This window comes from Pongo abelii, chromosome 13 (assembly GCF_028885655.2).
Source record: "Pongo abelii isolate AG06213 chromosome 13, NHGRI_mPonAbe1-v2.0_pri, whole genome shotgun sequence".
Classification (NCBI taxonomy): domain Eukaryota; kingdom Metazoa; phylum Chordata; class Mammalia; order Primates; family Hominidae; genus Pongo; species Pongo abelii.
Window position 1 is genome coordinate 14347058 of NC_071998.2, and position 27210 is coordinate 14374267.

A 27210-nucleotide genomic window follows, 5' to 3' on the forward strand; every position below is an offset into this window, starting at 1 on the left:
CGTGGGCTTCAATTCCCTCCAAATGAACACTTGCAAATTCTACCAAAAGAGTGTTTGAAAAGTGCTCTAGCAAAAGAAAGGTTCAACTCTGTGTGTTGAGTGCACACAACACAAAGAAGTTTCTGAGAATACCTCTGTCTAGTATTTATGTGAAGATATTCACGTTTCCAACGAAGGCCTCAAAGAGCTCCAAATATCCACTTGCAGATAATATAAAAAGAATATTTCAAAACTGCTCTTTCAAAAGGAAGGTTGAACTCTGTGTGTTGAAAGCACACATCATAAATAACTTTCAGAGAATGCTTCTGTCTGGATTTTATGTGAAGATACTTCCTTTTCCAACATAGGCCTCAAAGTGCTCCTAATGAACAATTGCACATTCTACAAAGAATATTTCAAAACTGCTCTTTCAAAAAAAGTTTTTCAACTCTGTGAGTTGGATTCACGCTACACAAACCAGTTTCACAGAACGCATCCATCTAGTTTTTAATTGAAGATGTTACCATTTCCAACGATGGCCTGTAAGTGCTCCAAATATCCACTTGCAGATTCTGGAAAAACACTGTTTCAAAACTGCTCTAAGAAAAAGAAGGTTCAACTCCGTGAGTTGAATGCACACATCAAAAAATTGTTTCTGAGAATGCTTCTGTCTAGTTTTTATATGAAGATATTTCCTTTTCCACGATAGACCTCAAAGCACACCCCATGAACACTTGCAGATTCTACAAAAAAAGAGTGTTTCAAAACTGCTCTATCAAAAGAAAGATTCAACATTGTGAGTTGAAGGCATACAACACGAAGCAGTTTCTGAGAACACTTCTGTCTAGTTTTTTTGTGTGAGATATTCTGGTTTCCAACGAAGGCCTCAAGAGATCCAAATGTCCACTTGCATATTCTGCAAAAACACTGTTTCAAAACTGCTCTATCAAAAGGAAGGATTATCTCTCTGAGTTCAATGCACACACCATAAAGGTGTTTCTGAGAAACCTTCTGTCTGGTTTTTATATGAAGATATTTCCTTTTCCACCATAGGCCACAAAGCCCTCCAAAAGAAAACTTGCAGATTCTACAAAAAGGGTGTTTCAAAACTGTTCTATCAAGGGAAATGTTCAATTCTGTGGGTTGAAGAAACACATCACAAAGCAGGTTCTGAGAATGCTGCTGTCCAGTATTTATGTGAAGATATTCCCGTTTCCAACGAAAGCCTGAAAGAGCTACAAATATCCACTTGCAGATTCTGCAAAATGACGCTTTGAAAACTGCTCCACGAAAAGGAAGTTTCAAGTCTGTGAGTTGAATGCACACATCGTAAAGAAGTTTCAGAGAATGCTTCTGTCTAGATTTTATGTGAAAGTATTTCCGTTTCCACCATTGGCCTCAAAGCATACCAAATGAACACTTGCAGATTCTACAAAAAGATTTTTTCAAAACTGTTCTATCAAAATACAGATTCAACTCTGGGTGACGAACGCATACAACAGAAAGTAGTTTCAGAGAACAATTCTGTCTGGTTTTTATGTGAAGATAGTCCCGTTTCCAACGAACGCTTCAAAGAGCTCCATATATATCCTTATGCAGATTCTGCAAAAATACTATTTCAAAACTGCTCTACCCAAACGAAGGTTGAATTCTGTTTGTTGAATGCACACATCATAAGGAAGTTTCAGAAAATGCTTCTGTCTAGTTTTTATGTGAAGTTGTTTCCTTTTCCACCGTAGGCTTCAAAGCGCTCCTAATGAACATTTGCAAATTCTACAAAAAGAGTGTTTCAAAAGTGCTCTATCAAAAGAAAGGTTCAACTCTGTGAGTTGCATGCACGCAACACAAAGCAGTTTCTGAGAACACTTCTGTCTAGTTTTTATGTGAAGATATTCACGTTTCCAACGAAGGTCTCAAAGAGCTCCAAATATCCACTTGCAGATTCTGCGAAAAGTCTCTTTCAAGACTGCTCCATCGAAAGGAAGGTTCAAGTCTCTGAGTTGAATACACACATCTTAAAGAAGTTTCAGAAAATGCTTCTGTCTAGATTTTATGTGAAGATATTTCCTTTTCCACCATTGGCCTCAAAGCACAACGAATGAAAACTTGCAGATTCTATAAAAAAAAGTGTTTCAAAACTGCTGTATTAAAAGAAAGATTCAACTCTGTTAGTTGAATGTGTACAACACAAAGCAGGTTCAGAGAACACTTCTGTCTAGTTTTATGTGAAGATTGTACCATTTCCAACGAACGCCTCAAAAAGCTTCAAATATCCACACGCATATTCTGCAAAAACACTGTTTCAGAACTGCTCAAACAATGGAAGATTCAACTCTGTTAGTTAAATGCACACATCATAAAGGTGTTTCTTAGAATGCTTCCGTCATGTTTTTATGTGACATTGTTTCCTTTTCCACCGTGGGCTTCAATTCCCTCCAAATGAACACTTGCAAATTCTACCAAAAGAGTGTTTGAAAAGTGCTCTAGCAAAAGAAAGGTTCAACTCTGTGTGTTGAGTGCACACAACACAAAGAAGTTTCTGAGAATACCTCTGTCTAGTATTTATGTGAAGATATTCACGTTTCCAACGAAGGCCTCAAAGAGCTCCAAATATCCACTTGCAGATAATATAAAAAGAATATTTCAAAACTGCTCTTTCAAAAGGAAGGTTGAACTCTGTGTGTTGAAAGCACACATCATAAATAACTTTCAGAGAATGCTTCTGTCTGGATTTTATGTGAAGATACTTCCTTTTCCAACATAGGCCTCAAAGTGCTCCTAATGAACAATTGCACATTCTACAAAGAATATTTCAAAACTGCTCTTTCAAAAAAAGTTTTTCAACTCTGTGAGTTGGATTCACGCTACACAAACCAGTTTCACAGAACGCATCCATCTACTTTTTATTTGAAGATGTTACCATTTCCAACGATGGCCTGTAAGTGCTCCAAATATCCACTTGCAGATTCTGGAAAAACACTGTTTCAAAACTGCTCTAAGAAAAAGAAGGTTCAACTCCGTGAGTTGAATGCACACATCAAAAAATTGTTTCTGAGAATGCTTCTGTCTAGTTTTTATATGAAGATATTTCCTTTTCCACGATAGACCTCAAAGCACACCCCATGAACACTTGCAGATTCTACAAAAAAAGAGTGTTTCAAAACTGCTCTATCAAAAGAAAGATTCAACATTGTGAGTTGAAGGCATACAACACGAAGCAGTTTCTGAGAACACTTCTGTCTAGTTTTTTTGTGTGAGATATTCTGGTTTCCAACGAAGGCCTCAAGAGATCCAAATGTCCACTTGCATATTCTGCAAAAACACTGTTTCAAAACTGCTCTATCAAAAGGAAAGATTATCTCTCTGAGTTCAATGCACACACCATAAAGGTGTTTCTGAGAAACCTTCTGTCTGGTTTTTATATGAAGATATTTCCTTTTCCACCATAGGCCACAAAGCCCTCCAAAAGAAAACTTGCAGATTCTACAAAAAGGGTGTTTCAAAACTGTTCTATCAAGGGAAATGTTCAATTCTGTGGGTTGAAGAAACACATCACAAAGCAGTTTCTGAGAATGCTGCTGTCCAGTATTTATGTGAAGATATTCCCGTTTCCAACGAAAGCCTGAAAGAGCTACAAATATCCACTTGCAGATTCTGCAAAATGACGCTTTGAAAACTGCTCCACGAAAAGGAAGTTTCAAGTCTGTGAGTTGAATGCACACATCGTAAAGAAGTTTCAGAGAATGCTTCTGTCTAGATTTTATGTGAAAGTATTTCCGTTTCCACCATTGGCCTCAAAGCATACCAAATGAACACTTGCAGATTCTACAAAAAGATTTTTTCAAAACTGTTCCATCAAAATACAGATTCAACTCTGGGTGACGAACGCATACAACAGAAAGTAGTTTCAGAGAACAATTCTGTCTGGTTTTTATGTGAAGATAGTCCCGTTTCCAACGAACGCTTCAAAGAGCTCCATATATATCCTTATGCAGATTCCGCAAAAATACTATTTCAAAACTGCTCTACCCAAACGAAGGTTGAACTCTGTTTGTTGAATGCACACATCATAAGGAAGTTTCAGAAAATGCTTCTGTCTAGTTTTTATGTGAAGTTGTTTCCTTTTCCACCGTAGGCTTCAAAGCGCTCCTAATGAACATTTGCAAATTCTACAAAAAGAGTGTTTCAAAAGTGCTCTATCAAAAGAAAGGTTCAACTCTGTGAGTTGCATGCACGCAACACAAAGCAGTTTCTGAGAACACTTCTGTCTAGTTTTTATGTGAAGATATTCACGTTTCCAACGAAGGTCTCAAAGAGCTCCAAATATCCACTTGCAGATTCTGCGAAAAGTCTCTTTCAAGACTGCTCCATCGAAAGGAAGGTTCAAGTCTCTGAGTTGAATACACACATCTTAAAGAAGTTTCAGAAAATGCTTCTGTCTAGATTTTATGTGAAGATATTTCCTTTTCCACCATTGGCCTCAAAGCACAACGAATGAAAACTTGCAGATTCTATAAAAAAAAGTGTTTCAAAACTGCTGTATTAAAAGAAAGATTCAACTCTGTTAGTTGAATGTGTACAACACAAAGCAGGTTCAGAGAACACTTCTGTCTAGTTTTATGTGAAGATTGTACCATTTCCAACGAACGCCTCAAAAAGCTTCAAATATCCACACGCATATTCTGCAAAAACACTGTTTCAGAACTGCTCAAACAATGGAAGATTCAACTCTGTTAGTTAAATGCACACATCATAAAGGTGTTTCTTAGAATGCTTCCGTCATGTTTTTATGTGACATTGTTTCCTTTTCCACCGTGGGCTTCAATTCCCTCCAAATGAACACTTGCAAATTCTACCAAAAGAGTGTTTGAAAAGTGCTCTAGCAAAAGAAAGGTTCAACTCTGTGTGTTGAGTGCACACAACACAAAGAAGTTTCTGAGAATACCTCTGTCTAGTATTTATGTGAAGATATTCACGTTTCCAACGAAGGCCTCAAAGAGCTCCAAATATCCACTTGCAGATAATATAAAAAGAATATTTCAAAACTGCTCTTTCAAAAGGAAGGTTGAACTCTGTGTGTTGAAAGCACACATCATAAATAACTTTCAGAGAATGCTTCTGTCTGGATTTTATGTGAAGATACTTCCTTTTCCAACATAGGCCTCAAAGTGCTCCTAATGAACAATTGCACATTCTACAAAGAATATTTCAAAACTGCTCTTTCAAAAAAAGTTTTTCAACTCTGTGAGTTGGATTCACGCTACACAAACCAGTTTCACAGAACGCATCCATCTAGTTTTTATTTGAAGATGTTACCATTTCCAACGATGGCCTGTAAGTGCTCCAAATATCCACTTGCAGATTCTGGAAAAACACTGTTTCAAAACTGCTCTAAGAAAAAGAAGGTTCAACTCTGTGAGTTGAATGCACACATCAAAAAATTGTTTCTGAGAATGCTTCTGTCTAGTTTTTATATGAAGATATTTCCTTTTCCACGATAGACCTCAAAGCACACCCCATGAACACTTGCAGATTCTACAAAAAAAGAGTGTTTCAAAACTGCTCTATCAAAAGAAAGATTCAACATTGTGAGTTGAAGGCATACAACACGAAGCAGTTTCTGAGAACACTTCTGTCTAGTTTTTTTGTGTGAGATATTCTGGTTTCCAACGAAGGCCTCAAGAGATCCAAATGTCCACTTGCATATTCTGCAAAAACACTGTTTCAAAACTGCTCTATCAAAAGGAAGGATTATCTCTCTGAGTTCAATGCACACACCATAAAGGTGTTTCTGAGAAACCTTCTGTCTGGTTTTTATATGAAGATATTTCCTTTTCCACCATAGGCCACAAAGCCCTCCAAAAGAAAACTTGCAGATTCTACAAAAAGGGTGTTTCAAAACTGTTCTATCAAGGGAAATGTTCAATTCTGTGGGTTGAAGAAACACATCACAAAGCAGGTTCTGAGAATGCTGCTGTCCAGTATTTATGTGAAGATATTCCCGTTTCCAACGAAAGCCTGAAAGAGCTACAAATATCCACTTGCAGATTCTGCAAAATGACGCTTTGAAAACTGCTCCACGAAAAGGAAGTTTCAAGTCTGTGAGTTGAATGCACACATCGTAAATCAGAGAATGCTTCTGTCTAGATTTTATGTGAAAGTATTTCCGTTTCCACCATTGGCCTCAAAGCATACCAAATGAACACTTGCAGATTCTACAAAAAGATTTTTTCAAAACTGTTCCATCAAAATACAGATTCAACTCTGGGTGACGAACGCATACAACAGAAAGTAGTTTCAGAGAACAATTCTGTCTGGTTTTTATGTGAAGATAGTCCCGTTTCCAACGAACGCTTCAAAGAGCTCCATATATATCCTTATGCAGATTCCGCAAAAATACTATTTCAAAACTGCTCTACCCAAACGAAGGTTGAACTCTGTTTGTTGAATGCACACATCATAAGGAAGTTTCAGAAAATGCTTCTGTCTAGTTTTTATGTGAAGTTGTTTCCTTTTCCACCGTAGGCTTCAAAGCGCTCCTAATGAACATTTGCAAATTCTACAAAAAGAGTGTTTCAAAAGTGCTCTATCAAAAGAAAGGTTCAACTCTGTGAGTTGCATGCACGCAACACAAAGCAGTTTCTGAGAACACTTCTGTCTAGTTTTTATGTGAAGATATTCACGTTTCCAACGAAGGTCTCAAAGAGCTCCAAATATCCACTTGCAGATTCTGCGAAAAGTCTCTTTCAAGACTGCTCCATCGAAAGGAAGGTTCAAGTCTCTGAGTTGAATACACACATCTTAAAGAAGTTTCAGAAAATGCTTCTGTCTAGATTTTATGTGAAGATATTTCCTTTTCCACCATTGGCCTCAAAGCACAACGAATGAAAACTTGCAGATTCTATAAAAAAAAGTGTTTCAAAACTGCTGTATTAAAAGAAAGATTCAACTCTGTTAGTTGAATGTGTACAACACAAAGCAGGTTCAGAGAACACTTCTGTCTAGTTTTATGTGAAGATTCTACCATTTCCAACGAACGCCTCAAAAAGCTTCAAATATCCACACGCATATTCTGCAAAAACACTGTTTCAGAACTGCTCAAACAATGGAAGATTCAACTCTGTTAGTTAAATGCACACATCATAAAGGTGTTTCTTAGAATGCTTCCGTCATGTTTTTATGTGACATTGTTTCCTTTTCCACCGTGGGCTTCAATTCCCTCCAAATGAACACTTGCAAATTCTACCAAAAGAGTGTTTGAAAAGTGCTCTATCAAAAGAAAGGTTCAACTCTGTGTGTTGAGTGCACACAACACAAAGAAGTTTCTGAGAATACCTCTGTCTAGTATTTATGTGAAGATATTCACGTTTCCAACGAAGGCCTCAAAGAGCTCCAAATATCCACTTGCAGATAATATAAAAAGAATATTTCAAAACTGCTCTTTCAAAAGGAAGGTTGAACTCTGTGTGTTGAAAGCACACATCATAAATAACTTTCAGAGAATGCTTCTGTCTGGATTTTATGTGAAGATACTTCCTTTTCCAACATAGGCCTCAAAGTGCTCCTAATGAACAATTGCACATTCTACAAAGAATATTTCAAAACTGCTCTTTCAAAAAAAGTTTTTCAACTCTGTGAGTTGGATTCACGCTACACAAACCAGTTTCACAGAACGCATCCATCTAGTTTTTATTTGAAGATGTTACCATTTCCAACGATGGCCTGTAAGTGCTCCAAATATCCACTTGCAGATTCTGGAAAAACACTGTTTCAAAACTGCTCTAAGAAAAAGAAGGTTCAACTCTGTGAGTTGAATGCACACATCAAAAAATTGTTTCTGAGAATGCTTCTGTCTAGTTTTTATATGAAGATATTTCCTTTTCCACGATAGACCTCAAAGCACACCCCATGAACACTTGCAGATTCTACAAAAAAAGAGTGTTTCAAAACTGCTCTATCAAAAGAAAGATTCAACATTGTGAGTTGAAGGCATACAACACGAAGCAGTTTCTGAGAACACTTCTGTCTAGTTTTTTTGTGTGAGATATTCTGGTTTCCAACGAAGGCCTCAAGAGATCCAAATGTCCACTTGCATATTCTGCAAAAACACTGTTTCAAAACTGCTCTATCAAAAGGAAGGATTATCTCTCTGAGTTCAATGCACACACCATAAAGGTGTTTCTGAGAAACCTTCTGTCTGGTTTTTATATGAAGATATTTCCTTTTCCACCATAGGCCACAAAGCCCTCCAAAAGAAAACTTGCAGATTCTACAAAAAGGGTGTTTCAAAACTGTTCTATCAAGGGAAATGTTCAATTCTGTGGGTTGAAGAAACACATCACAAAGCAGTTTCTGAGAATGCTGCTGTCCAGTATTTATGTGAAGATATTCCCGTTTCCAACGAAAGCCTGAAAGAGCTACAAATATCCACTTGCAGATTCTGCAAAATGACGCTTTGAAAACTGCTCCACGAAAAGGAAGTTTCAAGTCTGTGAGTTGAATGCACACATCGTAAAGAAGTTTCAGAGAATGCTTCTGTCTAGATTTTATGTGAAAGTATTTCCGTTTCCACCATTGGCCTCAAAGCATACCAAATGAACACTTGCAGATTCTACAAAAAGATTTTTTCAAAACTGTTCCATCAAAATACAGATTCAACTCTGGGTGACGAACGCATACAACAGAAAGTAGTTTCAGAGAACAATTCTGTCTGGTTTTTATGTGAAGATAGTCCCGTTTCCAACGAACGCTTCAAAGAGCTCCATATATATCCTTATGCAGATTCCGCAAAAATACTATTTCAAAACTGCTCTACCCAAACGAAGGTTGAACTCTGTTTGTTGAATGCACACATCATAAGGAAGTTTCAGAAAATGCTTCTGTCTAGTTTTTATGTGAAGTTGTTTCCTTTTCCACCGTAGGCTTCAAAGCGCTCCTAATGAACATTTGCAAATTCTACAAAAAGAGTGTTTCAAAAGTGCTCTATCAAAAGAAAGGTTCAACTCTGTGAGTTGCATGCACGCAACACAAAGCAGTTTCTGAGAACACTTCTGTCTAGTTTTTATGTGAAGATATTCACGTTTCCAACGAAGGTCTCAAAGAGCTCCAAATATCCACTTGCAGATTCTGCGAAAAGTCTCTTCCAAGACTGCTCCATCGAAAGGAAGGTTCAAGTCTCTGAGTTGAATACACACATCTTAAAGAAGTTTCAGAAAATGCTTCTGTCTAGATTTTATGTGAAGATATTTCCTTTTCCACCATTGGCCTCAAAGCACAACGAATGAAAACTTGCAGATTCTATAAAAAAAAGTGTTTCAAAACTGCTGTATTAAAAGAAAGATTCAACTCTGTTAGTTGAATGTGTACAACACAAAGCAGGTTCAGAGAACACTTCTGTCTAGTTTTATGTGAAGATTCTACCATTTCCAACGAACGCCTCAAAAAGCTTCAAATATCCACACGCATATTCTGCAAAAACACTGTTTCAGAACTGCTCAAACAATGGAAGATTCAACTCTGTTAGTTAAATGCACACATCATAAAGGTGTTTCTTAGAATGCTTCCGTCATGTTTTTATGTGACATTGTTTCCTTTTCCACCGTGGGCTTCAATTCCCTCCAAATGAACACTTGCAAATTCTACCAAAAGAGTGTTTGAAAAGTGCTCTAGCAAAAGAAAGGTTCAACTCTGTGTGTTGAGTGCACACAACACAAAGAAGTTTCTGAGAATACCTCTGTCTAGTATTTATGTGAAGATATTCACGTTTCCAACGAAGGCCTCAAAGAGCTCCAAATATCCACTTGCAGATAATATAAAAAGAATATTTCAAAACTGCTCTTTCAAAAGGAAGGTTGAACTCTGTGTGTTGAAAGCACACATCATAAATAACTTTCAGAGAATGCTTCTGTCTGGATTTTATGTGAAGATACTTCCTTTTCCAACATAGGCCTCAAAGTGCTCCTAATGAACAATTGCACATTCTACAAAGAATATTTCAAAACTGCTCTTTCAAAAAAAGTTTTTCAACTCTGTGAGTTGGATTCACGCTACACAAACCAGTTTCACAGAACGCATCCATCTAGTTTTTATTTGAAGATGTTACCATTTCCAACGATGGCCTGTAAGTGCTCCAAATATCCACTTGCAGATTCTGGAAAAACACTGTTTCAAAACTGCTCTAAGAAAAAGAAGGTTCAACTCTGTGAGTTGAATGCACACATCAAAAAATTGTTTCTGAGAATGCTTCTGTCTAGTTTTTATATGAAGATATTTCCTTTTCCACGATAGACCTCAAAGCACACCCCATGAACACTTGCAGATTCTACAAAAAAAGAGTGTTTCAAAACTGCTCTATCAAAAGAAAGATTCAACATTGTGAGTTGAAGGCATACAACACGAAGCAGTTTCTGAGAACACTTCTGTCTAGTTTTTTTGTGTGAGATATTCTGGTTTCCAACGAAGGCCTCAAGAGATCCAAATGTCCACTTGCATATTCTGCAAAAACACTGTTTCAAAACTGCTCTATCAAAAGGAAGGATTATCTCTCTGAGTTCAATGCACACACCATAAAGGTGTTTCTGAGAAACCTTCTGTCTGGTTTTTATATGAAGATATTTCCTTTTCCACCATAGGCCACAAAGCCCTCCAAAAGAAAACTTGCAGATTCTACAAAAAGGGTGTTTCAAAACTGTTCTATCAAGGGAAATGTTCAATTCTGTGGGTTGAAGAAACACATCACAAAGCAGTTTCTGAGAATGCTGCTGTCCAGTATTTATGTGAAGATATTCCCGTTTCCAACGAAAGCCTGAAAGAGCTACAAATATCCACTTGCAGATTCTGCAAAATGACGCTTTGAAAACTGCTCCACGAAAAGGAAGTTTCAAGTCTGTGAGTTGAATGCACACATCGTAAAGAAGTTTCAGAGAATGCTTCTGTCTAGATTTTATGTGAAAGTATTTCCGTTTCCACCATTGGCCTCAAAGCATACCAAATGAACACTTGCAGATTCTACAAAAAGATTTTTTCAAAACTGTTCCATCAATATACAGATTCAACTCTGGGTGACGAACGCATACAACAGAAAGTAGTTTCAGAGAACAATTCTGTCTGGTTTTTATGTGAAGATAGTCCCGTTTCCAACGAACGCTTCAAAGAGCTCCATATATATCCTTATGCAGATTCCGCAAAAATACTATTTCAAAACTGCTCTACCCAAAGGAAGGTTGAACTCTGTTTGTTGAATGCACACATCATAAGGAAGTTTCAGAAAATGCTTCTGTCTAGTTTTTATGTGAAGTTGTTTCCTTTTCCACCGTAGGCTTCAAAGCGCTCCTAATGAACATTTGCAAATTCTACAAAAAGAGTGTTTCAAAAGTGCTCTATCAAAAGAAAGGTTCAACTCTGTGAGTTGCATGCACGCAACACAAAGCAGTTTCTGAGAACACTTCTGTCTAGTTTTTATGTGAAGATATTCACGTTTCCAACGAAGGTCTCAAAGAGCTCCAAATATCCACTTGCAGATTCTGCGAAAAGTCTCTTTCAAGACTGCTCCATCGAAAGGAAGGTTCAAGTCTCTGAGTTGAATACACACATCTTAAAGAAGTTTCAGAAAATGCTTCTGTCTAGATTTTATGTGAAGATATTTCCTTTTCCACCATTGGCCTCAAAGCACAACGAATGAAAACTTGCAGATTCTATAAAAAAAAGTGTTTCAAAACTGCTGTATTAAAAGAAAGATTCAACTCTGTTAGTTGAATGTGTACAACACAAAGCAGGTTCAGAGAACACTTCTGTCTAGTTTTATGTGAAGATTCTACCATTTCCAACGAACGCCTCAAAAAGCTTCAAATATCCACACGCATATTCTGCAAAAACACTGTTTCAGAACTGCTCAAACAATGGAAGATTCAACTCTGTTAGTTAAATGCACACATCATAAAGGTGTTTCTTAGAATGCTTCCGTCATGTTTTTATGTGACATTGTTTCCTTTTCCACCGTGGGCTTCAATTCCCTCCAAATGAACACTTGCAAATTCTACCAAAAGAGTGTTTGAAAAGTGCTCTATCAAAAGAAAGGTTCAACTCTGTGTGTTGAGTGCACACAACACAAAGAAGTTTCTGAGAATACCTCTGTCTAGTATTTATGTGAAGATATTCACGTTTCCAACGAAGGCCTCAAAGAGCTCCAAATATCCACTTGCAGATAATATAAAAAGAATATTTCAAAACTGCTCTTTCAAAAGGAAGGTTGAACTCTGTGTGTTGAAAGCACACATCATAAATAACTTTCAGAGAATGCTTCTGTCTGGATTTTATGTGAAGATACTTCCTTTTCCAACATAGGCCTCAAAGTGCTCCTAATGAACAATTGCACATTCTACAAAGAATATTTCAAAACTGCTCTTTCAAAAAAAGTTTTTCAACTCTGTGAGTTGGATTCACGCTACACAAACCAGTTTCACAGAACGCATCCATCTAGTTTTTATTTGAAGATGTTACCATTTCCAACGATGGCCTGTAAGTGCTCCAAATATCCACTTGCAGATTCTGGAAAAACACTGTTTCAAAACTGCTCTAAGAAAAAGAAGGTTCAACTCTGTGAGTTGAATGCACACATCAAAAAATTGTTTCTGAGAATGCTTCTGTCTAGTTTTTATATGAAGATATTTCCTTTTCCACGATAGACCTCAAAGCACACCCCATGAACACTTGCAGATTCTACAAAAAAAGAGTGTTTCAAAACTGCTCTATCAAAAGAAAGATTCAACATTGTGAGTTGAAGGCATACAACACGAAGCAGTTTCTGAGAACACTTCTGTCTAGTTTTTTTGTGTGAGATATTCTGGTTTCCAACGAAGGCCTCAAGAGATCCAAATGTCCACTTGCATATTCTGCAAAAACACTGTTTCAAAACTGCTCTATCAAAAGGAAGGATTATCTCTCTGAGTTCAATGCACACACCATAAAGGTGTTTCTGAGAAACCTTCTGTCTGGTTTTTATATGAAGATATTTCCTTTTCCACCATAGGCCACAAAGCCCTCCAAAAGAAAACTTGCAGATTCTACAAAAAGGGTGTTTCAAAACTGTTCTATCAAGGGAAATGTTCAATTCTGTGGGTTGAAGAAACACATCACAAAGCAGTTTCTGAGAATGCTGCTGTCCAGTATTTATGTGAAGATATTCCCGTTTCCAACGAAAGCCTGAAAGAGCTACAAATATCCACTTGCAGATTCTGCAAAATGACGCTTTGAAAACTGCTCCACGAAAAGGAAGTTTCAAGTCTGTGAGTTGAATGCACACATCGTAAAGAAGTTTCAGAGAATGCTTCTGTCTAGATTTTATGTGAAAGTATTTCCGTTTCCACCATTGGCCTCAAAGCATACCAAATGAACACTTGCAGATTCTACAAAAAGATTTTTTCAAAACTGTTCCATCAAAATACAGATTCAACTCTGGGTGACGAACGCATACAACAGAAAGTAGTTTCAGAGAACAATTCTGTCTGGTTTTTATGTGAAGATAGTCCCGTTTCCAACGAACGCTTCAAAGAGCTCCATATATATCCTTATGCAGATTCCGCAAAAATACTATTTCAAAACTGCTCTACCCAAACGAAGGTTGAACTCTGTTTGTTGAATGCACACATCATAAGGAAGTTTCAGAAAATGCTTCTGTCTAGTTTTTATGTGAAGTTGTTTCCTTTTCCACCGTAGGCTTCAAAGCGCTCCTAATGAACATTTGCAAATTCTACAAAAAGAGTGTTTCAAAAGTGCTCTATCAAAAGAAAGGTTCAACTCTGTGAGTTGCATGCACGCAACACAAAGCAGTTTCTGAGAACACTTCTGTCTAGTTTTTATGTGAAGATATTCACGTTTCCAACGAAGGTCTCAAAGAGCTCCAAATATCCACTTGCAGATTCTGCGAAAAGTCTCTTCCAAGACTGCTCCATCGAAAGGAAGGTTCAAGTCTCTGAGTTGAATACACACATCTTAAAGAAGTTTCAGAAAATGCTTCTGTCTAGATTTTATGTGAAGATATTTCCTTTTCCACCATTGGCCTCAAAGCACAACGAATGAAAACTTGCAGATTCTATAAAAAAAAGTGTTTCAAAACTGCTGTATTAAAAGAAAGATTCAACTCTGTTAGTTGAATGTGTACAACACAAAGCAGGTTCAGAGAACACTTCTGTCTAGTTTTATGTGAAGATTCTACCATTTCCAACGAACGCCTCAAAAAGCTTCAAATATCCACACGCATATTCTGCAAAAACACTGTTTCAGAACTGCTCAAACAATGGAAGATTCAACTCTGTTAGTTAAATGCACACATCATAAAGGTGTTTCTTAGAATGCTTCCGTCATGTTTTTATGTGACATTGTTTCCTTTTCCACCGTGGGCTTCAATTCCCTCCAAATGAACACTTGCAAATTCTACCAAAAGAGTGTTTGAAAAGTGCTCTAGCAAAAGAAAGGTTCAACTCTGTGTGTTGAGTGCACACAACACAAAGAAGTTTCTGAGAATACCTCTGTCTAGTATTTATGTGAAGATATTCACGTTTCCAACGAAGGCCTCAAAGAGCTCCAAATATCCACTTGCAGATAATATAAAAAGAATATTTCAAAACTGCTCTTTCAAAAGGAAGGTTGAACTCTGTGTGTTGAAAGCACACATCATAAATAACTTTCAGAGAATGCTTCTGTCTGGATTTTATGTGAAGATACTTCCTTTTCCAACATAGGCCTCAAAGTGCTCCTAATGAACAATTGCACATTCTACAAAGAATATTTCAAAACTGCTCTTTCAAAAAAAGTTTTTCAACTCTGTGAGTTGGATTCACGCTACACAAACCAGTTTCACAGAACGCATCCATCTAGTTTTTATTTGAAGATGTTACCATTTCCAACGATGGCCTGTAAGTGCTCCAAATATCCACTTGCAGATTCTGGAAAAACACTGTTTCAAAACTGCTCTAAGAAAAAGAAGGTTCAACTCTGTGAGTTGAATGCACACATCAAAAAATTGTTTCTGAGAATGCTTCTGTCTAGTTTTTATATGAAGATATTTCCTTTTCCACGATAGACCTCAAAGCACACCCCATGAACACTTGCAGATTCTACAAAAAAAGAGTGTTTCAAAACTGCTCTATCAAAAGAAAGATTCAACATTGTGAGTTGAAGGCATACAACACGAAGCAGTTTCTGAGAACACTTCTGTCTAGTTTTTTTGTGTGAGATATTCTGGTTTCCAACGAAGGCCTCAAGAGATCCAAATGTCCACTTGCATATTCTGCAAAAACACTGTTTCAAAACTGCTCTATCAAAAGGAAGGATTATCTCTCTGAGTTCAATGCACACACCATAAAGGTGTTTCTGAGAAACCTTCTGTCTGGTTTTTATATGAAGATATTTCCTTTTCCACCATAGGCCACAAAGCCCTCCAAAAGAAAACTTGCAGATTCTACAAAAAGGGTGTTTCAAAACTGTTCTATCAAGGGAAATGTTCAATTCTGTGGGTTGAAGAAACACATCACAAAGCAGTTTCTGAGAATGCTGCTGTCCAGTATTTATGTGAAGATATTCCCGTTTCCAACGAAAGCCTGAAAGAGCTACAAATATCCACTTGCAGATTCTGCAAAATGACGCTTTGAAAACTGCTCCACGAAAAGGAAGTTTCAAGTCTGTGAGTTGAATGCACACATCGTAAAGAAGTTTCAGAGAATGCTTCTGTCTAGATTTTATGTGAAAGTATTTCCGTTTCCACCATTGGCCTCAAAGCATACCAAATGAACACTTGCAGATTCTACAAAAAGATTTTTTCAAAACTGTTCCATCAAAATACAGATTCAACTCTGGGTGACGAACGCATACAACAGAAAGTAGTTTCAGAGAACAATTCTGTCTGGTTTTTATGTGAAGATAGTCCCGTTTCCAACGAACGCTTCAAAGAGCTCCATATATATCCTTATGCAGATTCCGCAAAAATACTATTTCAAAACTGCTCTACCCAAAGGAAGGTTGAACTCTGTTTGTTGAATGCACACATCATAAGGAAGTTTCAGAAAATGCTTCTGTCTAGTTTTTATGTGAAGTTGTTTCCTTTTCCACCGTAGGCTTCAAAGCGCTCCTAATGAACATTTGCAAATTCTACAAAAAGAGTGTTTCAAAAGTGCTCTATCAAAAGAAAGGTTCAACTCTGTGAGTTGCATGCACGCAACACAAAGCAGTTTCTGAGAACACTTCTGTCTAGTTTTTATGTGAAGATATTCACGTTTCCAACGAAGGTCTCAAAGAGCTCCAAATATCCACTTGCAGATTCTGCGAAAAGTCTCTTTCAAGACTGCTCCATCGAAAGGAAGGTTCAAGTCTCTGAGTTGAATACACACATCTTAAAGAAGTTTCAGAAAATGCTTCTGTCTAGATTTTATGTGAAGATATTTCCTTTTCCACCATTGGCCTCAAAGCACAACGAATGAAAACTTGCAGATTCTATAAAAAAAAGTGTTTCAAAACTGCTGTATTAAAAGAAAGATTCAACTCTGTTAGTTGAATGTGTACAACACAAAGCAGGTTCAGAGAACACTTCTGTCTAGTTTTATGTGAAGATTGTACCATTTCCAACGAACGCCTCAAAAAGCTTCAAATATCCACACGCATATTCTGCAAAAACACTGTTTCAGAACTGCTCAAACAATGGAAGATTCAACTCTGTTAGTTAAATGCACACATCATAAAGGTGTTTCTTAGAATGCTTCCGTCATGTTTTTATGTGACATTGTTTCCTTTTCCACCGTGGGCTTCAATTCCCTCCAAATGAACACTTGCAAATTCTACCAAAAGAGTGTTTGAAAAGTGCTCTAGCAAAAGAAAGGTTCAACTCTGTGTGTTGAGTGCACACAACACAAAGAAGTTTCTGAGAATACCTCTGTCTAGTATTTATGTGAAGATATTCACGTTTCCAACGAAGGCCTCAAAGAGCTCCAAATATCCACTTGCAGATAATATAAAAAGAATATTTCAAAACTGCTCTTTCAAAAGGAAGGTTGAACTCTGTGTGTTGAAAGCACACATCATAAATAACTTTCAGAGAATGCTTCTGTCTGGATTTTATGTGAAGATACTTCCTTTTCCAACATAGGCCTCAAAGTGCTCCTAATGAACAATTGCACATTCTACAAAGAATATTTCAAAACTGCTCTTTCAAAAAAAGTTTTTCAACTCTGTGAGTTGGATTCACGCTACACAAACCAGTTTCACAGAACGCATCCATCTAGTTTTTATTTGAAGATGTTACCATTTCCAACGATGGCCTGTAAGTGCTCCAAATATCCACTTGCAGATTCTGGAAAAACACTGTTTCAAAACTGCTCTAAGAAAAAGAAGGTTCAACTCTGTGAGTTGAATGCACACATCAAAAAATTGTTTCTGAGAATGCTTCTGTCTAGTTTTTATATGAAGATATTTCCTTTTCCACGATAGACCTCAAAGCACACCCCATGAACACTTGCAGATTCTACAAAAAAAGAGTGTTTCAAAACTGCTCTATCAAAAGAAAGATTCAACATTGTGAGTTGAAGGCATACAACACGAAGCAGTTTCTGAGAACACTTCTGTCTAGTTTTTTTGTGTGAGATATTCTGGTTTCCAACGAAGGCCTCAAGAGATCCAAATGTCCACTTGCATATTCTGCAAAAACACTGTTTCAAAACTGCTCTATCAAAAGGAAGGATTATCTCTCTGAGTTCAATGCACACACCATAAAGGTGTTTCTGAGAAACCTTCTGTCTGGTTTTTATATGAAGATATTTCCTTTTCCACCATAGGCCACAAAGCCCTCCAAAAGAAAACTTGCAGATTCTACAAAAAGGGTGTTTCAAAACTGTTCTATCAAGGGAAATGTTCAATTCTGTGGGTTGAAGAAACACATCACAAAGCAGGTTCTGAGAATGCTGCTGTCCAGTATTTATGTGAAGATATTCCCGTTTCCAACGAAAGCCTGAAAGAGCTACAAATATCCACTTGCAGATTCTGCAAAATGACGCTTTGAAAACTGCTCCACGAAAAGGAAGTTTCAAGTCTGTGAGTTGAATGCACACATCGTAAATCAGAGAATGCTTCTGTCTAGATTTTATGTGAAAGTATTTCCGTTTCCACCATTGGCCTCAAAGCATACCAAATGAACACTTGCAGATTCTACAAAAAGATTTTTTCAAAACTGTTCCATCAAAATACAGATTCAACTCTGGGTGACGAACGCATACAACAGAAAGTAGTTTCAGAGAACAATTCTGTCTGGTTTTTATGTGAAGATAGTCCCGTTTCCAACGAACGCTTCAAAGAGCTCCATATATATCCTTATGCAGATTCCGCAAAAATACTATTTCAAAACTGCTCTACCCAAACGAAGGTTGAACTCTGTTTGTTGAATGCACACATCATAAGGAAGTTTCAGAAAATGCTTCTGTCTAGTTTTTATGTGAAGTTGTTTCCTTTTCCACCGTAGGCTTCAAAGCGCTCCTAATGAACATTTGCAAATTCTACAAAAAGAGTGTTTCAAAAGTGCTCTATCAAAAGAAAGGTTCAACTCTGTGAGTTGCATGCACGCAACACAAAGCAGTTTCTGAGAACACTTCTGTCTAGTTTTTATGTGAAGATATTCACGTTTCCAACGAAGGTCTCAAAGAGCTCCAAATATCCACTTGCAGATTCTGCGAAAAGTCTCTTTCAAGACTGCTCCATCGAAAGGAAGGTTCAAGTCTCTGAGTTGAATACACACATCTTAAAGAAGTTTCAGAAAATGCTTCTGTCTAGATTTTATGTGAAGATATTTCCTTTTCCACCATTGGCCTCAAAGCACAACGAATGAAAACTTGCAGATTCTATAAAAAAAAGTGTTTCAAAACTGCTGTATTAAAAGAAAGATTCAACTCTGTTAGTTGAATGTGTACAACACAAAGCAGGTTCAGAGAACACTTCTGTCTAGTTTTATGTGAAGATTCTACCATTTCCAACGAACGCCTCAAAAAGCTTCAAATATCCACACGCATATTCTGCAAAAACACTGTTTCAGAACTGCTCAAACAATGGAAGATTCAACTCTGTTAGTTAAATGCACACATCATAAAGGTGTTTCTTAGAATGCTTCCGTCATGTTTTTATGTGACATTGTTTCCTTTTCCACCGTGGGCTTCAATTCCCTCCAAATGAACACTTGCAAATTCTACCAAAAGAGTGTTTGAAAAGTGCTCTATCAAAAGAAAGGTTCAACTCTGTGTGTTGAGTGCACACAACACAAAGAAGTTTCTGAGAATACCTCTGTCTAGTATTTATGTGAAGATATTCACGTTTCCAACGAAGGCCTCAAAGAGCTCCAAATATCCACTTGCAGATAATATAAAAAGAATATTTCAAAACTGCTCTTTCAAAAGGAAGGTTGAACTCTGTGTGTTGAAAGCACACATCATAAATAACTTTCAGAGAATGCTTCTGTCTGGATTTTATGTGAAGATACTTCCTTTTCCAACATAGGCCTCAAAGTGCTCCTAATGAACAATTGCACATTCTACAAAGAATATTTCAAAACTGCTCTTTCAAAAAAAGTTTTTCAACTCTGTGAGTTGGATTCACGCTACACAAACCAGTTTCACAGAACGCATCCATCTAGTTTTTATTTGAAGATGTTACCATTTCCAACGATGGCCTGTAAGTGCTCCAAATATCCACTTGCAGATTCTGGAAAAACACTGTTTCAAAACTGCTCTAAGAAAAAGAAGGTTCAACTCTGTGAGTTGAATGCACACATCAAAAAATTGTTTCTGAGAATGCTTCTGTCTAGTTTTTATATGAAGATATTTCCTTTTCCACGATAGACCTCAAAGCACACCCCATGAACACTTGCAGATTCTACAAAAAAAGAGTGTTTCAAAACTGCTCTATCAAAAGAAAGATTCAACATTGTGAGTTGAAGGCATACAACACGAAGCAGTTTCTGAGAACACTTCTGTCTAGTTTTTTTGTGTGAGATATTCTGGTTTCCAACGAAGGCCTCAAGAGATCCAAATGTCCACTTGCATATTCTGCAAAAACACTGTTTCAAAACTGCTCTATCAAAAGGAAGGATTATCTCTCTGAGTTCAATGCACACACCATAAAGGTGTTTCTGAGAAACCTTCTGTCTGGTTTTTATATGAAGATATTTCCTTTTCCACCATAGGCCACAAAGCCCTCCAAAAGAAAACTTGCAGATTCTACAAAAAGGGTGTTTCAAAACTGTTCTATCAAGGGAAATGTTCAATTCTGTGGGTTGAAGAAACACATCACAAAGCAGTTTCTGAGAATGCTGCTGTCCAGTATTTATGTGAAGATATTCCCGTTTCCAACGAAAGCCTGAAAGAGCTACAAATATCCACTTGCAGATTCTGCAAAATGACGCTTTGAAAACTGCTCCACGAAAAGGAAGTTTCAAGTCTGTGAGTTGAATGCACACATCGTAAAGAAGTTTCAGAGAATGCTTCTGTCTAGATTTTATGTGAAAGTATTTCCGTTTCCACCATTGGCCTCAAAGCATACCAAATGAACACTTGCAGATTCTACAAAAAGATTTTTTCAAAACTGTTCCATCAAAATACAGATTCAACTCTGGGTGACGAACGCATACAACAGAAAGTAGTTTCAGAGAACAATTCTGTCTGGTTTTTATGTGAAGATAGTCCCGTTTCCAACGAACGCTTCAAAGAGCTCCATATATATCCTTATGCAGATTCCGCAAAAATACTATTTCAAAACTGCTCTACCCAAACGAAGGTTGAACTCTGTTTGTTGAATGCACACATCATAAGGAAGTTTCAGAAAATGCTTCTGTCTAGTTTTTATGTGAAGTTGTTTCCTTTTCCACCGTAGGCTTCAAAGCGCTCCTAATGAACATTTGCAAATTCTACAAAAAGAGTGTTTCAAAAGTGCTCTATCAAAAGAAAGGTTCAACTCTGTGAGTTGCATGCACGCAACACAAAGCAGTTTCTGAGAACACTTCTGTCTAGTTTTTATGTGAAGATATTCACGTTTCCAACGAAGGTCTCAAAGAGCTCCAAATATCCACTTGCAGATTCTGCGAAAAGTCTCTTCCAAGACTGCTCCATCGAAAGGAAGGTTCAAGTCTCTGAGTTGAATACACACATCTTAAAGAAGTTTCAGAAAATGCTTCTGTCTAGATTTTATGTGAAGATATTTCCTTTTCCACCATTGGCCTCAAAGCACAACGAATGAAAACTTGCAGATTCTATAAAAAAAAGTGTTTCAAAACTGCTGTATTAAAAGAAAGATTCAACTCTGTTAGTTGAATGTGTACAACACAAAGCAGGTTCAGAGAACACTTCTGTCTAGTTTTATGTGAAGATTCTACCATTTCCAACGAACGCCTCAAAAAGCTTCAAATATCCACACGCATATTCTGCAAAAACACTGTTTCAGAACTGCTCAAACAATGGAAGATTCAACTCTGTTAGTTAAATGCACACATCATAAAGGTGTTTCTTAGAATGCTTCCGTCATGTTTTTATGTGACATTGTTTCCTTTTCCACCGTGGGCTTCAATTCCCTCCAAATGAACACTTGCAAATTCTACCAAAAGAGTGTTTGAAAAGTGCTCTAGCAAAAGAAAGGTTCAACTCTGTGTGTTGAGTGCACACAACACAAAGAAGTTTCTGAGAATACCTCTGTCTAGTATTTATGTGAAGATATTCACGTTTCCAACGAAGGCCTCAAAGAGCTCCAAATATCCACTTGCAGATAATATAAAAAGAATATTTCAAAACTGCTCTTTCAAAAGGAAGGTTGAACTCTGTGTGTTGAAAGCACACATCATAAATAACTTTCAGAGAATGCTTCTGTCTGGATTTTATGTGAAGATACTTCCTTTTCCAACATAGGCCTCAAAGTGCTCCTAATGAACAATTGCACATTCTACAAAGAATATTTCAAAACTGCTCTTTCAAAAAAAGTTTTTCAACTCTGTGAGTTGGATTCACGCTACACAAACCAGTTTCACAGAACGCATCCATCTAGTTTTTATTTGAAGATGTTACCATTTCCAACGATGGCCTGTAAGTGCTCCAAATATCCACTTGCAGATTCTGGAAAAACACTGTTTCAAAACTGCTCTAAGAAAAAGAAGGTTCAACTCTGTGAGTTGAATGCACACATCAAAAAATTGTTTCTGAGAATGCTTCTGTCTAGTTTTTATATGAAGATATTTCCTTTTCCACGATAGACCTCAAAGCACACCCCATGAACACTTGCAGATTCTACAAAAAAAGAGTGTTTCAAAACTGCTCTATCAAAAGAAAGATTCAACATTGTGAGTTGAAGGCATACAACACGAAGCAGTTTCTGAGAACACTTCTGTCTAGTTTTTTTGTGTGAGATATTCTGGTTTCCAACGAAGGCCTCAAGAGATCCAAATGTCCACTTGCATATTCTGCAAAAACACTGTTTCAAAACTGCTCTATCAAAAGGAAGGATTATCTCTCTGAGTTCAATGCACACACCATAAAGGTGTTTCTGAGAAACCTTCTGTCTGGTTTTTATATGAAGATATTTCCTTTTCCACCATAGGCCACAAAGCCCTCCAAAAGAAAACTTGCAGATTCTACAAAAAGGGTGTTTCAAAACTGTTCTATCAAGGGAAATGTTCAATTCTGTGGGTTGAAGAAACACATCACAAAGCAGTTTCTGAGAATGCTGCTGTCCAGTATTTATGTGAAGATATTCCCGTTTCCAACGAAAGCCTGAAAGAGCTACAAATATCCACTTGCAGATTCTGCAAAATGACGCTTTGAAAACTGCTCCACGAAAAGGAAGTTTCAAGTCTGTGAGTTGAATGCACACATCGTAAAGAAGTTTCAGAGAATGCTTCTGTCTAGATTTTATGTGAAAGTATTTCCGTTTCCACCATTGGCCTCAAAGCATACCAAATGAACACTTGCAGATTCTACAAAAAGATTTTTTCAAAACTGTTCCATCAAAATACAGATTCAACTCTGGGTGACGAACGCATACAACAGAAAGTAGTTTCAGAGAACAATTCTGTCTGGTTTTTATGTGAAGATAGTCCCGTTTCCAACGAACGCTTCAAAGAGCTCCATATATATCCTTATGCAGATTCCGCAAAAATACTATTTCAAAACTGCTCTACCCAAACGAAGGTTGAACTCTGTTTGTTGAATGCACACATCATAAGGAAGTTTCAGAAAATGCTTCTGTCTAGTTTTTATGTGAAGTTGTTTCCTTTTCCACCGTAGGCTTCAAAGCGCTCCTAATGAACATTTGCAAATTCTACAAAAAGAGTGTTTCAAAAGTGCTCTATCAAAAGAAAGGTTCAACTCTGTGAGTTGCATGCACGCAACACAAAGCAGTTTCTGAGAACACTTCTGTCTAGTTTTTATGTGAAGATATTCACGTTTCCAACGAAGGTCTCAAAGAGCTCCAAATATCCACTTGCAGATTCTGCGAAAAGTCTCTTTCAAGACTGCTCCATCGAAAGGAAGGTTCAAGTCTCTGAGTTGAATACACACATCTTAAAGAAGTTTCAGAAAATGCTTCTGTCTAGATTTTATGTGAAGATATTTCCTTTTCCACCATTGGCCTCAAAGCACAACGAATGAAAACTTGCAGATTCTATAAAAAAAAGTGTTTCAAAACTGCTGTATTAAAAGAAAGATTCAACTCTGTTAGTTGAATGTGTACAACACAAAGCAGGTTCAGAGAACACTTCTGTCTAGTTTTATGTGAAGATTCTACCATTTCCAACGAACGCCTCAAAAAGCTTCAAATATCCACACGCATATTCTGCAAAAACACTGTTTCAGAACTGCTCAAACAATGGAAGATTCAACTCTGTTAGTTAAATGCACACATCATAAAGGTGTTTCTTAGAATGCTTCCGTCATGTTTTTATGTGACATTGTTTCCTTTTCCACCGTGGGCTTCAATTCCCTCCAAATGAACACTTGCAAATTCTACCAAAAGAGTGTTTGAAAAGTGCTCTAGCAAAAGAAAGGTTCAACTCTGTGTGTTGAGTGCACACAACACAAAGAAGTTTCTGAGAATACCTCTGTCTAGTATTTATGTGAAGATATTCACGTTTCCAACGAAGGCCTCAAAGAGCTCCAAATATCCACTTGCAGATAATATAAAAAGAATATTTCAAAACTGCTCTTTCAAAAGGAAGGTTGAACTCTGTGTGTTGAAAGCACACATCATAAATAACTTTCAGAGAATGCTTCTGTCTGGATTTTATGTGAAGATACTTCCTTTTCCAACATAGGCCTCAAAGTGCTCCTAATGAACAATTGCACATTCTACAAAGAATATTTCAAAACTGCTCTTTCAAAAAAAGTTTTTCAACTCTGTGAGTTGGATTCACGCTACACAAACCAGTTTCACAGAACGCATCCATCTAGTTTTTATTTGAAGATGTTACCATTTCCAACGATGGCCTGTAAGTGCTCCAAATATCCACTTGCAGATTCTGGAAAAACACTGTTTCAAAACTGCTCTAAGAAAAAGAAGGTTCAACTCTGTGAGTTGAATGCACACATCAAAAAATTGTTTCTGAGAATGCTTCTGTCTAGTTTTTATATGAAGATATTTCCTTTTCCACGATAGACCTCAAAGCACACCCCATGAACACTTGCAGATTCTACAAAAAAAGAGTGTTTCAAAACTGCTCTATCAAAAGAAAGATTCAACATTGTGAGTTGAAGGCATACAACACGAAGCAGTTTCTGAGAACACTTCTGTCTAGTTTTTTTGTGTGAGATATTCTGGTTTCCAACGAAGGCCTCAAGAGATCCAAATGTCCACTTGCATATTCTGCAAAAACACTGTTTCAAAACTGCTCTATCAAAAGGAAGGATTATCTCTCTGAGTTCAATGCACACACCATAAAGGTGTTTCTGAGAAACCTTCTGTCTGGTTTTTATATGAAGATATTTCCTTTTCCACCATAGGCCACAAAGCCCTCCAAAAGAAAACTTGCAGATTCTACAAAAAGGGTGTTTCAAAACTGTTCTATCAAGGGAAATGTTCAATTCTGTGGGTTGAAGAAACACATCACAAAGCAGTTTCTGAGAATGCTGCTGTCCAGTATTTATGTGAAGATATTCCCGTTTCCAACGAAAGCCTGAAAGAGCTACAAATATCCACTTGCAGATTCTGCAAAATGACGCTTTGAAAACTGCTCCACGAAAAGGAAGTTTCAAGTCTGTGAGTTGAATGCACACATCGTAAAGAAGTTTCAGAGAATGCTTCTGTCTAGATTTTATGTGAAAGTATTTCCGTTTCCACCATTGGCCTCAAAGCATACCAAATGAACACTTGCAGATTCTACAAAAAGATTTTTTCAAAACTGTTCCATCAAAATACAGATTCAACTCTGGGTGACGAACGCATACAACAGAAAGTAGTTTCAGAGAACAATTCTGTCTGGTTTTTATGTGAAGATAGTCCCGTTTCCAACGAACGCTTCAAAGAGCTCCATATATATCCTTATGCAGATTCCGCAAAAATACTATTTCAAAACTGCTCTACCCAAACGAAGGTTGAACTCTGTTTGTTGAATGCACACATCATAAGGAAGTTTCAGAAAATGCTTCTGTCTAGTTTTTATGTGAAGTTGTTTCCTTTTCCACCGTAGGCTTCAAAGCGCTCCTAATGAACATTTGCAAATTCTACAAAAAGAGTGTTTCAAAAGTGCTCTATCAAAAGAAAGGTTCAACTCTGTGAGTTGCATGCACGCAACACAAAGCAGTTTCTGAGAACACTTCTGTCTAGTTTTTATGTGAAGATATTCACGTTTCCAACGAAGGTCTCAAAGAGCTCCAAATATCCACTTGCAGATTCTGCGAAAAGTCTCTTCCAAGACTGCTCCATCGAAAGGAAGGTTCAAGTCTCTGAGTTGAATACACACATCTTAAAGAAGTTTCAGAAAATGCTTCTGTCTAGATTTTATGTGAAGATATTTCCTTTTCCACCATTGGCCTCAAAGCACAACGAATGAAAACTTGCAGATTCTATAAAAAAAAGTGTTTCAAAACTGCTGTATTAAAAGAAAGATTCAACTCTGTTAGTTGAATGTGTACAACACAAAGCAGGTTCAGAGAACACTTCTGTCTAGTTTTATGTGAAGATTCTACCATTTCCAACGAACGCCTCAAAAAGCTTCAAATATCCACACGCATATTCTGCAAAAACACTGTTTCAGAACTGCTCAAACAATGGAAGATTCAACTCTGTTAGTTAAATGCACACATCATAAAGGTGTTTCTTAGAATGCTTCCGTCATGTTTTTATGTGACATTGTTTCCTTTTCCACCGTGGGCTTCAATTCCCTCCAAATGAACACTTGCAAATTCTACCAAAAGAGTGTTTGAAAAGTGCTCTAGCAAAAGAAAGGTTCAACTCTGTGTGTTGAGTGCACACAACACAAAGAAGTTTCTGAGAATACCTCTGTCTAGTATTTATGTGAAGATATTCACGTTTCCAACGAAGGCCTCAAAGAGCTCCAAATATCCACTTGCAGATAATATAAAAAGAATATTTCAAAACTGCTCTTTCAAAAGGAAGGTTGAACTCTGTGTGTTGAAAGCACACATCATAAATAACTTTCAGAGAATGCTTCTGTCTGGATTTTATGTGAAGATACTTCCTTTTCCAACATAGGCCTCAAAGTGCTCCTAATGAACAATTGCACATTCTACAAAGAATATTTCAAAACTGCTCTTTCAAAAAAAGTTTTTCAACTCTGTGAGTTGGATTCACGCTACACAAACCAGTTTCACAGAACGCATCCATCTAGTTTTTATTTGAAGATGTTACCATTTCCAACGATGGCCTGTAAGTGCTCCAAATATCCACTTGCAGATTCTGGAAAAACACTGTTTCAAAACTGCTCTAAGAAAAAGAAGGTTCAACTCTGTGAGTTGAATGCACACATCAAAAAATTGTTTCTGAGAATGCTTCTGTCTAGTTTTTATATGAAGATATTTCCTTTTCCACGATAGACCTCAAAGCACACCCCATGAACACTTGCAGATTCTACAAAAAAAGAGTGTTTCAAAACTGCTCTATCAAAAGAAAGATTCAACATTGTGAGTTGAAGGCATACAACACGAAGCAGTTTCTGAGAACACTTCTGTCTAGTTTTTTTGTGTGAGATATTCTGGTTTCCAACGAAGGCCT